The sequence below is a fragment of the Macaca mulatta genome, chromosome 7 (genome assembly GCF_049350105.2).
Source record: "Macaca mulatta isolate MMU2019108-1 chromosome 7, T2T-MMU8v2.0, whole genome shotgun sequence".
NCBI classification, from domain to species: domain Eukaryota; kingdom Metazoa; phylum Chordata; class Mammalia; order Primates; family Cercopithecidae; genus Macaca; species Macaca mulatta.
Genome location: NC_133412.1, coordinates 78,035,111 through 78,047,988, shown reverse-complemented (window position 1 = coordinate 78,047,988; position 12,878 = coordinate 78,035,111). Strand labels below are relative to the sequence as shown.

Genomic DNA, 12,878 nt, shown 5'->3' with positions numbered 1-12,878 from the left:
GAGGATTAAGTAAGATAATTTCTGCAAAACACTTGGCCTGATACAATGCTAAGGGCTCTCTACAAGTTGAGTGTGATTATTGTTGTCACTTTTATTAATACTGGAATAGGACACAAGACCATGTGAATGTGGGCCCAGGGGCAGGGGTGGGGGTTTGGTGGAGAATTGCCTCAGCCATAGGGGCCATGCAGCCCATAGATGGCTCAGTACTCCCCCGGAGTATGTCAGGACGGAGGGCGATGGTGGCCTGAGGACAAGGAGGAGGGACTTTTGAGGCTGGACTTCCCTGGCCTCTGGAACAATTGGTGTCTGAAATTTAGAAGCCAGACTGTTCTCCATGAAGTGAGTGTTGGAACCGGAGATCCACCCCTGTTGTGGGTCATCTCACTGCCCTTCAGTGCCTGGCCTTCCCTGGCATTTCAGGGCCACGTTGTGGACTGCTCGTGGCCTGTTTCTTATCCACTCACACCATCCAGTTGGCACTTCCTGGGATCTACCCTGAGGGATCCTCTGGTGGCTGCAGCCTCTGGGGTGGAGGAGAGGGCATGTGCTGAGGGCATCGGAGAGCAGGGATGAAGGGAGAGGAATCCATGGGAGGGGTATGCAGGGGGCAACCGGCAGGTGGTGCCCTGGGCTTAGGACTCTTGGTCCCAGAGCTGAGGACTTAGAGACGGTCTGGCTCACTCCCTGCATTCTACAGATGAGGAAACTGAGGCCTGAAAGGAAGAGGACTTGCCTGAAGTTGCACAGTGGGGACATCACAGAGTGAAGACTCCTACCACGCCTTCGACTTCACATCCAGCATTCTCTTGACTTCCAGGCTGCTTCCTGAGATTGCCCTTGGCTTGTCACCTTGGCCCTTTAGAAAGGCCATCTCTCCAGGGTCTGGGGTCTGAGCAGCTCAGGACCAGAGGCAGTGGCAGGCTGTGCATGTCTGGGTAGCGGGTGACCGCTGACTGCAGCTTATTGGACCCCCAGGAAGGGATCTGTGCCTTGTGTTTCCATCCCTTCCTTCAGTCTCCTCCTGTGTGAGGTGTGGTATACAGGGCTGTCAGGGTCCCTGAGTTTCTGGAGAGGGTTTTGGGTCTGGTCTGCGTGGATCTGGGTAGGAAACATCAGCACTGTCAGCAAAGGGGAAGTGGGCTGTGCCCGGCTGGTCCTGCTTTGTGAATCGGAACCTGTGGATGACTTAAAACAGAGATATCAGGAGAGAAGTTTCCCACGCCCTGCAGCCGTACCCTGTCTCCTATCCTGTCTCTCTTCTTCATCTCCTGGACTCTTCATCTTCCCACTTCATTCATCTGCAGCTTGCTTTGGGAGCCTTCTCCACTCTGAACAGTATCCAGGGGTCCCTCCTACAGAAAACAGAGGGTTCTTGGGGTTTGCAGAAGGGAGGCGGGGGTGGGTGGCTTCTGCAGATCTGACTGGCTGGTCTTTTTTAGGATCAGGGTAGTACAGAGGGTGTAGCCCCTGCTCATCCCCACCCAACAGAGAACCCACATCTGCTTGAGCCCAGTATTTGTGCAGAAATGTCTTCTCTCACTCAAGCAAAACCCCGACCTGCACTGGAAAGCAAACCCATCAGCACAGGGGTAGAGATCCACTGGGGTGTCTTGACTCGTCCCTTTTAGTTTCATCTTGGGCTTCTTTTCCTTTGATTATTCCTGCCATCACCCTCTGGCCCAGGCGTACACTCCCCTACCCACCACCCTGTGAGAAACATTGTCTTTCCCGCAACCTCTTGGTAGTGGCTGGCATTTAAAAGAAGAGAACTTCACTAACTACTAAGGGAAAATAAAGTGGAGATCATTATAGGAAAATAAAAAAAGCAAGCAGGATCAAAATAGCCCACTTTGCAAAGCAAGGGACTGCAGTCCTGCACTAGTGACACCCTGCTCCCCAGGGGTTGGTTTGATTCTCCAGCTCCAGTGCCCAGAGTGAGGACCTTGTGCACACCTCTGCCACCCTGCCTACCTCCACGTGCCAGGATAATTTATGTAGCTGCCTCCCTAACGAGACAGGGACACTTCAAGGTCAGCAGCAGGCTGTGCCTTATCAACCTTGCCTTCCCAGAGTCACAGCACTCCTGGTAGATACCTGGGCAGTGCGTTCCTGCTGTAGAAGCAGTGTCACAGGCCAGATAACAGCACGGGTGAGAATAATGATGACAGTCATGATAGATCCTGATGACTGAAGTCTTAATAGATTCCAGGCCCTGCTGGGGACTTAACAGATGATCTCAGGGGTAACAACAACGCTTATCTGAAATTCAAATTAATACTGTCATTAGCTTCATTGGACAGAAGAGGAAACTGAGGCTTAGTAGTTCATAATGTACCTGAGGACCCCTCCACTGAGAGGTGAAGGAGAGAGTATTTAGACCCAGCTTGTTCAGGCTGCAGAATGCAGACTGTGTGGGACTCGTCTGCACGTGCTGGGCATGTTCTTCTCATGTTGGGAAATAGGGTCTCACGACTTGCTCTCCAGGCCTCAGACTGTGCAGGCCAACTGTTTAGCTCGTCCTAGTCCCTGCCTTTCAGATCTAGGTTCTGAGCTCTGGTGCCTGGTACAGGGCTGGCCCCTCACCTTGCAGGGAGCATCCTGATCTGAACTTGGGGCCTGATCTTCCTCAGCTCCATGCTCACACAGGGGCCTCTGACACTGTATCATCCTTAGGATGAGAGGCCCAGGCCTGTGGTCTTACATTATCTGCACCAGCTCTGAGATGCAGAATCTGAGATCACACCAGATCAGACAGTAGGTCTCCAGCCCCGGGCCTTCCTAGCTATGTGGGTGCTGCCTGGAGTGTTGCCTGGAGGCCAGCTCTGTGTCCTGTTAACTCTGTAACTCTCAATGGTCAACAGAATGAATGCCATCTCACTGCCCCCATCTTGCTCCTAATTCCACCTCCCATGCCTGGTTGTCCCTTGTCACTTTGTTCTTCTGCCTTTGGAGCACTGACTCAGTTTCTAGCCTGTACCCTGGGCTGAACTTTCTAAGTCTTCTGCTCCTACCTTGTGAATAACAATCATGGCCAGCCAGCATTGTGCCAAGGGCTTTTAATATGCAGTAGCCCACTGAATCCTCCTGTGGCCCAAGGAGGTAGACGGTATTATTATGCCCATTATGTATATAAAGAAACAGAGGAAGAACCCGAAAGGGTGAGTACTTTGCCCAGGACCATGGAGTGGTGAAGTGGTGGCGTTGCGTCGGACAGGGCTCTCCTACATCCGTCAATGCTGCCTCCTTACCTAGAGCTGCCTCAGGCCTGCTTCTGGCCCCTGGGCATACCCGGGCCCTGCTCCGCAGTTTCTGGCCCTTGCAAAACTCCCCCTAGGCCCACCCTTGCTGCCCACGGCCTTTGCCTTCTTGTCTCTGGCACAGTCTTCGCCTGCCAGCTGCTCCTTCTGCCTCTGAGCGTGTGGGCAGAGAGGGGCTCTGGGGAGGAAGGGAGCAATGAGGCAGCAGGGGGCACAGCTGTGACCAGCGGCCAGCCCCCTCCTGCAGCACTCACGACTGGCGACACAGGCCACTGCATCCTCCTGGGTGACCTAGTGTGACGCTTTGCCCTGGCCAGCTGGTCAAGGACATTCCACTCGGCTGATTTGGAAGCGGTCACTGTCCGCCCTGGGGGCCATGTGCTGGGGGTGTTCCAGCTGGAGCGGCTGACATCTGTCTTCTGCCCAATCCCACCCACCTCCCGAGCCCACAGCTCTGGCTGGAGGGAGCAGGGACGCAAGCGCCTTCTCACCCCTGCCGCCCACCCTCCTGCCAGCCCCGTCGCCCCACCTCCTTCCTCTCCCTCCTCTCCCTACTGCTTGGTTTGAGCTTGGAGGGCTCTCAGCCCAGTGTGAGGCAGTCCAGAACCCCAAAAGGATCCTGTGGGTTCCTCAGGGACCCCTTGGTCTCACTTTGCTGCTGCCTGACTGTGGGATGTTCAGTGAGACATTGAGCCTCCCTGGGCCTCGGGTTCCTAATCTGCTGTTAATAATGGCACTGGCCTCCTAGGGTGATTGTGAGAATTCCAAGTACCTAGCACAATGCCTGGCACCCAACACCCCACAAGTGGGCACTCTGGTCACAGAATACGGCTGTGGCCTCCAGGAAGCAGTCAATCACCTCAAAGTGCCAGGAGAGTGACAGTTGTGTGTACTTCCACCTCACAACTGGCAACCTAAACCTCTTGGGCAAGTCTTTGAGTGCCATGTGCCTCAGTTTCCCCACATATTGAATGGAAGTCACAGGCTACTTCATGAGATGAATGTTGTGTGTTCTATGTGAAATGTTCTGGAAATGTGCTCCATAAACTGAAATGGATGATTAAAATGAGGGATGATATAACTTTTAAAAATATGATTGTTGTGTTATTGAAAGGCAGCTTCAGGGTTAGGAACATAAACTGTGGATCCTGCCTGAATTTGAACACTAGAGCTGCTTTTCTTGTCAGCCGTGTGACCTTGGCTAAGTCACTGAACCTGTGTCTTGGTTTCCTGTTCTGTAAAATGGGAATAATAACAGTACCTGCTGCATAGCCTTGTTGTGAGGTTTGAGTGTGGGTGATGTGCCAGATTCAGAACTAAGCTGGCATGAGAGGAATATGTAGGTGCATGCATGTATTATAGCTGGGCACTGGGATCTGTTCCTATGCCCGTGTCACAGAGAATCTCTGAGTTCTGACCCACGTGCATTCCAGTTAGTTGGCAAGCAGCCCCTCTGTACCGCCTCACCCAACATGGGCTGCAAAGTTTGCTTCCTGGCTCAAGCTTTGAGGCATGACAGGCCTCTGTGGCCAAGAGATTCCAGTTGCATTTAAGGTGTACAAGAAGCCCTCATTCTGGCAGTTGTCTCTGCAGTGCCACATAAGCTGTATTGATAAATTAATCTTATATTGTTGGCACCAAACAATCCTGTAATTTTTCTGTTGTGCAGCCTAATCGGTCTCAACAGCTGTGTCATTAGTTTATGTTTATTGTATCTAGTCAGGCCCTTGTGAGCTATTCAACAAGCCCCCTTCCACCTCCCCATTCACCCATCACTACAGGACTGGCCTTAGTGCTCTTTTCCCTGGCCTGGACTCTCTGTTAAGGGGTGGCAAACTCTTTGTTTTATTTTATTTCATTTTTATTATTTAATTTTTAACAAATTTTTGTTTTTGTTTTGTTTTTTAAAAAATAGAGATAAGGTTCCACCATGTTGCCCAGGCTGGTCTCAAATTCCCGGGCTCAAGGGATCCACCCGCCTCAGCCTCCCAAGTGTTGGGATTATAGGCATGAGCCACCACACCTGACAGTAAACTCCTTGTTGAAAAAGTGAGCATTGCATCAGGATCAGGTTACCTGGTTCTGCCCCTGGTATTTACTAGCTATTTACTTTGGTAACATGGTTAAAATTGCTGTTATTTTTCCCATCTTTATTGATTTTTTTTCTTATGAATTTGTAATGACATCAGAAAATACCTAACGTGAAATATTAAGTGAAGAAAAACTAGGATTCAAGTTGTCCATCCATCATCATCTCGTCCTCTAAGAATGAAGATGGGAGGAAATGCTCCCAGGCTGAAGATGGTTACCTCTGGGAGCCGTAATTGCTAGTAACTTTAATTTTCTTTATATGTTTTCAGTTTTTCCAGACTTTCCACAATACGTCTGTATTACTTTATAACCAGGAAAAGAGTAATTGAAATTAATCAGCATAAAGTCCACCAGCAATAGTTTCTTCCGTTGTAAAATGAAAGCATTGGACTAGATTCCCAACCCTGGCTGTGTTCCAGAATCCCCAGGAGAGTTTGTTAAAAATGCAGAGAACTGAGCCCCATTCCAGGAATTCTGAGTCTGTACTCTGGGGTTGGGCCCAGGAATCAGCATTTTTGAGACGTATCCCCTGGAGGTTCAGGGGCATCTAGGATTTAGATCTCTGGATGGGTTGATCTCTTGGGACCTTTCTGCCATGATTACTTCCTATGGATGTGTCCTATTTCGAGTGCTTGACTGTGGGGTGGGAATGGGGAGTCCTGTGGCCAGCATTCCTCTGAATTTAGGGACAGATCTTTTGGATGTTCCTGCTCTCACTGGGAAGAAGCTGGCTGCAGGCGTTTGTGGCGTTTGTGGCCATGTGCAGGAAATGGCTGGCTTGAAAGCTGTGTGGGCTCCTGTGACTGCCCAGAAAGGCGCCTTTCTCTCACGAACATTTCCCAAGAACCGTCGAGGATTGGATCTCTTCTCATCTCTGACCCATTTCATTCTCACCAACTCACACAGTGGACCTTGCTCTCACTATTTTTCAGATCCGAGGCTTCCAAATTTAAGTGACTTGCTGGCATCACACAGCTACTGAGTGGCAGAGGCTGGATTTGCACTCCCATCTGTACCTGCAAGCCCATGCCCATGTTGTTTTCTCTCCAGCAGGTCCCATTGGGGGCTGACCCACAGGTCTCTGTCTTGGTGGCCTTTGAGGTTTCAGTCATTCTTCTGAGTAGGAGAGGCTAGGATTTTCCTGTGGGCCATCACCCCCTCCTTGCCTACAGTAGGACCCCTGCCATGGGACTCCCCAATCCCAAGAAATGCATGAACGGTTGAAGCTTGGAGAGATTTTTCAGGGTTCCTACAAGTGGCTCAAAGCCATGGTGGTCATTGTCGTCTCTGCTGCTGGCATTCTTTTTCATTTCTTTATTTCATTTATTTTATTTTATCTTGTTATATTTTAGTCTGCTGATTATGTCTTCTTTTAAACCCAAGCTTATTAAATTGTAGTCTGATTTACTTGGGGATTTTCTCTGGGCATTTGAAGCTCTTCTCTCTTGGCAGTTGATAGCTGCGTTTTTGGCTGGGCTAGAAGAAGCAAGAGAGGAGGGGTGAGAGCATTTCTGGGTTTGGATGCAAGTTCCCCAGTGAGAGCTGTGTGACCTTGGGCAAGCCATTTCGCAGACCTTTGTTTCACCATGTGTGCAGTGGGGATAATGCTGCCCATGTCAGAGGGGTGCAGAGAGCGTGGGCTGAGATGATGTAATGCACTCAGTGCAGGGCCTGGCACTCAGAAGTGATCAGTGCGTGTTAGGCACCACCATCAAGATTCTTCTAGTCTCAATTTTGACCTCCACCACCCCTGGAAGCCCGGACAAGTCACCCACTTCAGGAGCTTCAGTTCCCCCAGAATGTACTGTTTTGGAAATGGAAGTGCTGGTTCACAGCTGGGCTAGTAGAGGTTTCGGTTTAGTCAACTTCATCCAGGGAGAATGACTGTTTCTTCCAGAATGCAGCTCAGTGTGAGGGAAGCAGGATTGGTTCTGTCTCCGAAGGTTTTGCTTGGTTCCATTGCTAATAGGCATTGAGGGCAGGAAGCCAGCCTTCTGCCCCAAGGGTCCAGCCCTGCACAGCGAGGGGCTCTGGGATGCCCTGTCTGTTGTGGCATTCCAGCTGCTGGCTGGGACTTCTCCTCTTGGCCCCCGTCTGTGGGTTTCAGGGGGCTGTCAGTTTCCTAGCAGACAGTCCAGTTGTACCCAAACAGCCACACAGCTGGCTGCAGAGGATTAAACTTAATTTGCTGTGGGTCAAAGGGATTTCAGGCCTCTCCTGTCCTTTTTCATTGATTATTTTGCTTTGATATTGAAGGGGGAAGTTGGACTCTGCTAATGGGCTTCCCTCTCTGCCCAGGCGGGTGCCATCCTGCACACGTAGGTGTGCCTCAGGCCCTCCACAGACTTTCCTTCATGCGTGAAGATTGTTGTTTACATATTTCCCACCAGTTGGTGGCCAAGAGGTCGTCTCCTGTCATCGTTGCTAGGGCTGTTGCTATAGCATCTGTCATCCAGGCTGTGTTGTGAGAGACCAGGTGGGTGATGCCATGCCCTCTTCAGTACAGACGGTCCTTGGCACTGGGATGGAGGAAGGCCTTGAAGGGGATACAGGCTGGGTTTACAAACAGGTGGATTTGGATGAGAATAGAGAATTCTTAGGGCAAGGGATCCCTGAGCACTCTGAAGCTCCACCTCTCATAGGGGTTAATACGGCATCAGAGCCTCCTGTGACAGGAGCAGATGCAGATGCAGGTGCTGATGCTGGTGGTGATGTCATTGAGCTTTTGGGCAGCTCAGGAAATGGTGCAGGGCACAGAAGCAACACAGTCACCTGTGCCTAGGGATAATGCCTCCCAAGGTTCCCAGGCCCTACAGTCAGACTTTGAGCCCAAGAGTGGTGCATGGGGCTCCAGCTGACAGCATGGTGGTTAAAACTCAGAATCATCACATCCCATGATTGAGAATTGAGTGCCTTCTGTGCACCAGCCCTTAGCAAGCATTGTCTCGAATTCCCAGAACAGGGCTAGTTGATGAGCATTATTATCTCATTTTACGAGGAGGAAATGTAAGCTCAGAGAGATCCAGTAAGCTGTGCTGGGTCACAGTAAGCTGTGCTGGGTCACAGAACTGGTAAGTGGCAGAGGCAAGGCTAAAATCCCAGGCTGCCTGGCTCTATAGCCTGGGTCTTCACCAGCAACCCTGGCTGCATGGAGAAGTCCTATTTATTTCTCTTTGGGAGGTTTTCTATGGAGGCTGCATAGAAATGTCCATCAGCGGCCTCAACATAGTGCTCTTGTTTATAGCAAAGGCAGATGCTCCCATTTCACAGACGGGAGAGTCTGTGACTTGCCCAGGGACGTAGTCAGGCTAGACTAGAAATGGTTTCTTGAAGCACACTTGCATTCAACTCGGGGGAACAGAGGTGTTCTGGGCCCCCCATAGTGGGTCTTTAGGGAGAGCTGAGATTCCTGTTGTCCAGGTGTTCTTCCAAGAAAGGGACCCCCAGAGGCGGCCTGGAGAATGGGGACAAGAGCCTTTAAAAATTATGCTAAAAAGCACATAATAAAATTTACCTTTCTCACCATTTTTAAGTGTACAGCTCAGCAATGTTAAGCACATCCACATTGTTGTGTAACTGGTCTCCCAAACTCTTTTCATCTGGCAAAACTGAAACTCTATGCCCATTAAACCACAACTCCTCATTCCCCCATTGCCCCTCCCCTGGCAACCACCACTTTCTGTCTCTAGAAATCTGGCTATTCTAGGTACCTCATATAAGCGAAATTGGACAGCGTTTGTATTTTTGTGACTGGCTTGTTTCATTTAGTATCATGTCCTCAAGGTTCATCTCTACCGTAGAGTTTGTCAGAATTTTCTTCCTTTCTAAGGCTGGATAATAGTCCATGGTGTGTATTTACCACATTTTGTTATCCGTTCATCTGCGATGGATAGACGGGTTTCTTTAACCCTCTGATTATTGTGAACAGGGCTGCTGCGAGCATGGGTATACAGTCATCTTTTTCTCTTGGGGCACTTTAATCTTTTGGGGCACTTACCCAGAAGTAGAGTTATATATGGTAATTGTTTGTTGAACTGGGGAACTGCCGCACTGTTTCCCACAGTTTTTCCACCATTTTACATTACCACCAGCAGTCTAATGTCTGCACATCCTCACCGACTCTTGTTATTTTTTGTTTTCTGTAAGTGTCTACCCTACTGGTTATGAGGTGTTATCTCATGGTTTTGATTTGCATGTCCGTAATGATTGGTGATGTTAAGTATCTCTTCATGTGCTTATCAGCCATAAGAGTCATTTTTTTTGAAGCGCTGTTAACTGCAAACTTCAAACCACTGAGTTCACCTCAATCCCTGGTACTTTGGGGTCACCACCAAATATGGTTCTTATCCTGATGGGATTTGCAGATTAAGACAAGTGGGGCCTGAGGCTATTCCACAGTCAACTACAGCAAGGAAGGGTGAGATCAGTTCCTCGAGAGAGGGGTGGATAATAGATTCGGGAGCTCTTGCCATGGGAGGGGGACATGCATTTGTGATGACACTGGGCTCCCCTAAGAGGGGTGATAACGATTCCCCAGGCAGTCACCATCACCATCTTGACCCACTACAGGGGAATTGCCTCATGGAGGCCTGTTCTAGGAAGGATGGCTGGGTGTCAGGAGGCAGTTCCAGCTGCTGCGCTTGGATCCAAAGACAGCTCTCCCACTGGCCATACCTGTGTGCCGTGCTCTTTGCCAAGAGAGATGGTCTCACTGCTAATTTGGGGTCATGCAGAACTGCCTCTCTGCCATGACCAGCACGTGGCTGGGCTGTTCAGCGCTGGGGAGAACTATCTGAATACATTTTATTCTGTAGCTAAGTTTCCTTTCTTCTCAAGCTCCAGGCCCACAGGGGTGAGCTCTTTCTGAGCCAGGACAAGTACCTAGGGCTGCTGTGTGATTTTCCAATACCCAGCCCCAGGATGGCCAGGATGCTGAGCCTCTGGGGCAAGACATTCCATCTGATTTCGGGAGACAGTTCTAATGCAGATCAAATTTGATACCTTAGCGGCTGTCCCTCTGAGGTCAATGATCAATTGCTCCTGTCCTCCCTGCCCTGGTGAGGTACAACATAACAACTCACTGTCATCCCTTATTTAATCCTGGCTTAAATGGGAGCACTATTAAGTGGGGGCACTATGATTCCCTAGCTGTGACCTTGGACCAGGCACTGTACTGGGTGCTTTATGAACATCTTTTTGTTCAAGTCTTATAACAACCTAATGAGGGTGAGAATTGCTTTCTCCAATTATAATGGGACAGTGTAGGATAGGGTTTAAAAGCAGGGACCCTCTCAAATCAAGCTGCCTGGGTTCAAATCTCAGAACTGTTATTTTCCAGGGGGAACCTGGGGAGCCTAGATCCAGGGAAAGAATAGCACAGAGTTCTAAATCTTTGCATTCATGTTTACATTTTTCAATTCATATTCTTTGCATATGACACTTCCTGTGGTTCCATATTTTATAAGTATATATAGATGTTACCCTGCTACTGCTTTTGCCCAGTGTCAGTTCTCTCCTCAAGAGAATGGACTTACAATTCTCTCACCAGAGGTGATCAATTTTGCATTTAATTTGCAGTTTGCCCCTCTTTATTATGCATTTGTGTTGCTAGCATTAGACACTCCGTTTCCAGATCTCTCATTCTAGAATTCTTTGGGCCTCTTTCCCCAGCTTTCCTTCTGGCCTCAGCCTGACTCTGCTGAGCTGCCTGTTGATGCTCTTGATTTTGCTCTCAGTGGCTCCCTCCTGGCATCACAAGACACAGCATCTAGCACGGAACATTTCAGGAGAGCCATGGGGAGTGCTGCGTCAATGGAGGTGTAATGCCGGAATGAATATCTGCACACAGAGTGAATATCTGCACAAGGGAGAGAGTGATGAGGACCAGGTGGGGCTGTGGGGGGCTGTGTTTGCCCTGGAGCCGAGCATGCTGCTCGTGTCCATCCCTGGTGACAGCTGCTTTCCTTCTCCAACCCCCATACGTGATGCTCTGTTTGAACTGGGATTTGTCAAGGAAGCCGTGAACAAACTGGGATGTTTTTCCTCTGATGAATTGCCATTGCCAAATTTCAGAGTTACTTCCTGTGCCTAAATGCTAGATGGCAAACACACAGTGCTTATGATGTGCTAGACACACAAGGTCGGAGGTGAGGGAACCCAGATACCTTTCTCTGACCAAGAAGGGCCATGGGCCTATGGGTGATTTGAGCAAATTACTGAATCTTCCTGGGGCTGTCAGATTCCTTATGTGGGAATAAACCGGGTATAGGACTGGGGAGCAGGGGGAGGCCCAGAAAGTCATGAGTTCCCCATCACTTTGCTGAGCACCTGTCAGCTGCCGGCCACTGCTCTAGGCACTGGGGCATGAAGATGAGCCCTACTGGCCCTGCACTTCAGGGGCTCACATCCTACTGGAGGGGCAGATGTGTGCCCAGCCAGTTATGGGACAAAAATGGCAAATTCAGACAAAGTCGGCCTCATAGGGGAAAGTGTTCCAGAGAGGTTGCATCTTGCTTGGGAAATAGGAAGAGTGTTCCCTTGGGGGCACATTTTTTTGTTCTTATTCTCTCTGTTTTGTTTTGTTTTGTTTTGTTTTTGTTTTTGTTTGTTTGTTTTTTCTGCTTTATTTTTTCCTGGCTTAAATGGTCCTAGCCCTAGTGACCTCCTCTTCAAGAAGCAGTATGGTCCGGTGGCTGTTCTGGGTTCAACAGTGTTCGCCTAAAGTTCATGTCTGCTCTGCAGCTCAGAATGTGGCTGTGTTGGAAATAGGGTCTTTGCAGATATAATTCCTTAAGATGAGGTTATATAGCATCAAGAGGGGCCCTACACCCAATGACTGGTGTTCTTGTAAGAATTCGACATGTGGACCCAGCCACATGCAGAGGGAAGAAGGCCTTGTGAAGATGGAGTAGAGACTGGAGTGGTGCAGTTAGGAGCCAAGGAATGTTAAGGATTGATAGTAACCCCTGGAAACTAGGAAGAGGCAAGAGAGGATTCTCTCCTACAGCCATTCAAGGGAGCATGGCCCTGCTGACACCTTGATTTCTGATTTCCAGCCTCCAGGACTGTGAGTCAATAAATTTCTTTTGTTTTAAGCCACACAGTTTGTGATACTTTGTTATGGGGGCCCTGGGAAACTATACAGTGGCTAAGCGCATACATCCTGTCTTATGGCCTCATTTCTTTTTTCTTTTTTTCTTTTTTGAGACAGAGTTTCATTCTGTCTCCCAGGTTGGAGTGCAGAGGCATAATCGTGGCTTGCTGCAACCTCCACCTCCCAGGTTCAAGCAATTATACTGCCTCAGCCTCCTGAGTAGCTGGGACTACAGGCATATGTCACCACGCCTAGCTAATTTTGTATTGAGATGGGGTTTTGCCACATTGGTCAGGCTGGTCTCGAACTCCTGACCTCAGGTGATCCACCCCCCCTCAGCCTCCCAAAGTGCTGGGATTACAGGCATGAGCCACTGCACTCGGCTGCCTCATTTCAAATCTTACTTAAGCTGTGTGACCTTAGGTAAGTGAATT

At 49.5% G+C, this 12,878-nt stretch overlaps 1 protein-coding gene across 19 annotated transcripts in view; it reads left to right on the top strand.

Annotated features, from left to right (window-relative positions):
- NTRK3 (neurotrophic receptor tyrosine kinase 3) overlaps positions 1–12,878 on the top strand; it is a 386,973-nt gene that overhangs the window by 27,924 nt on the left and 346,171 nt on the right.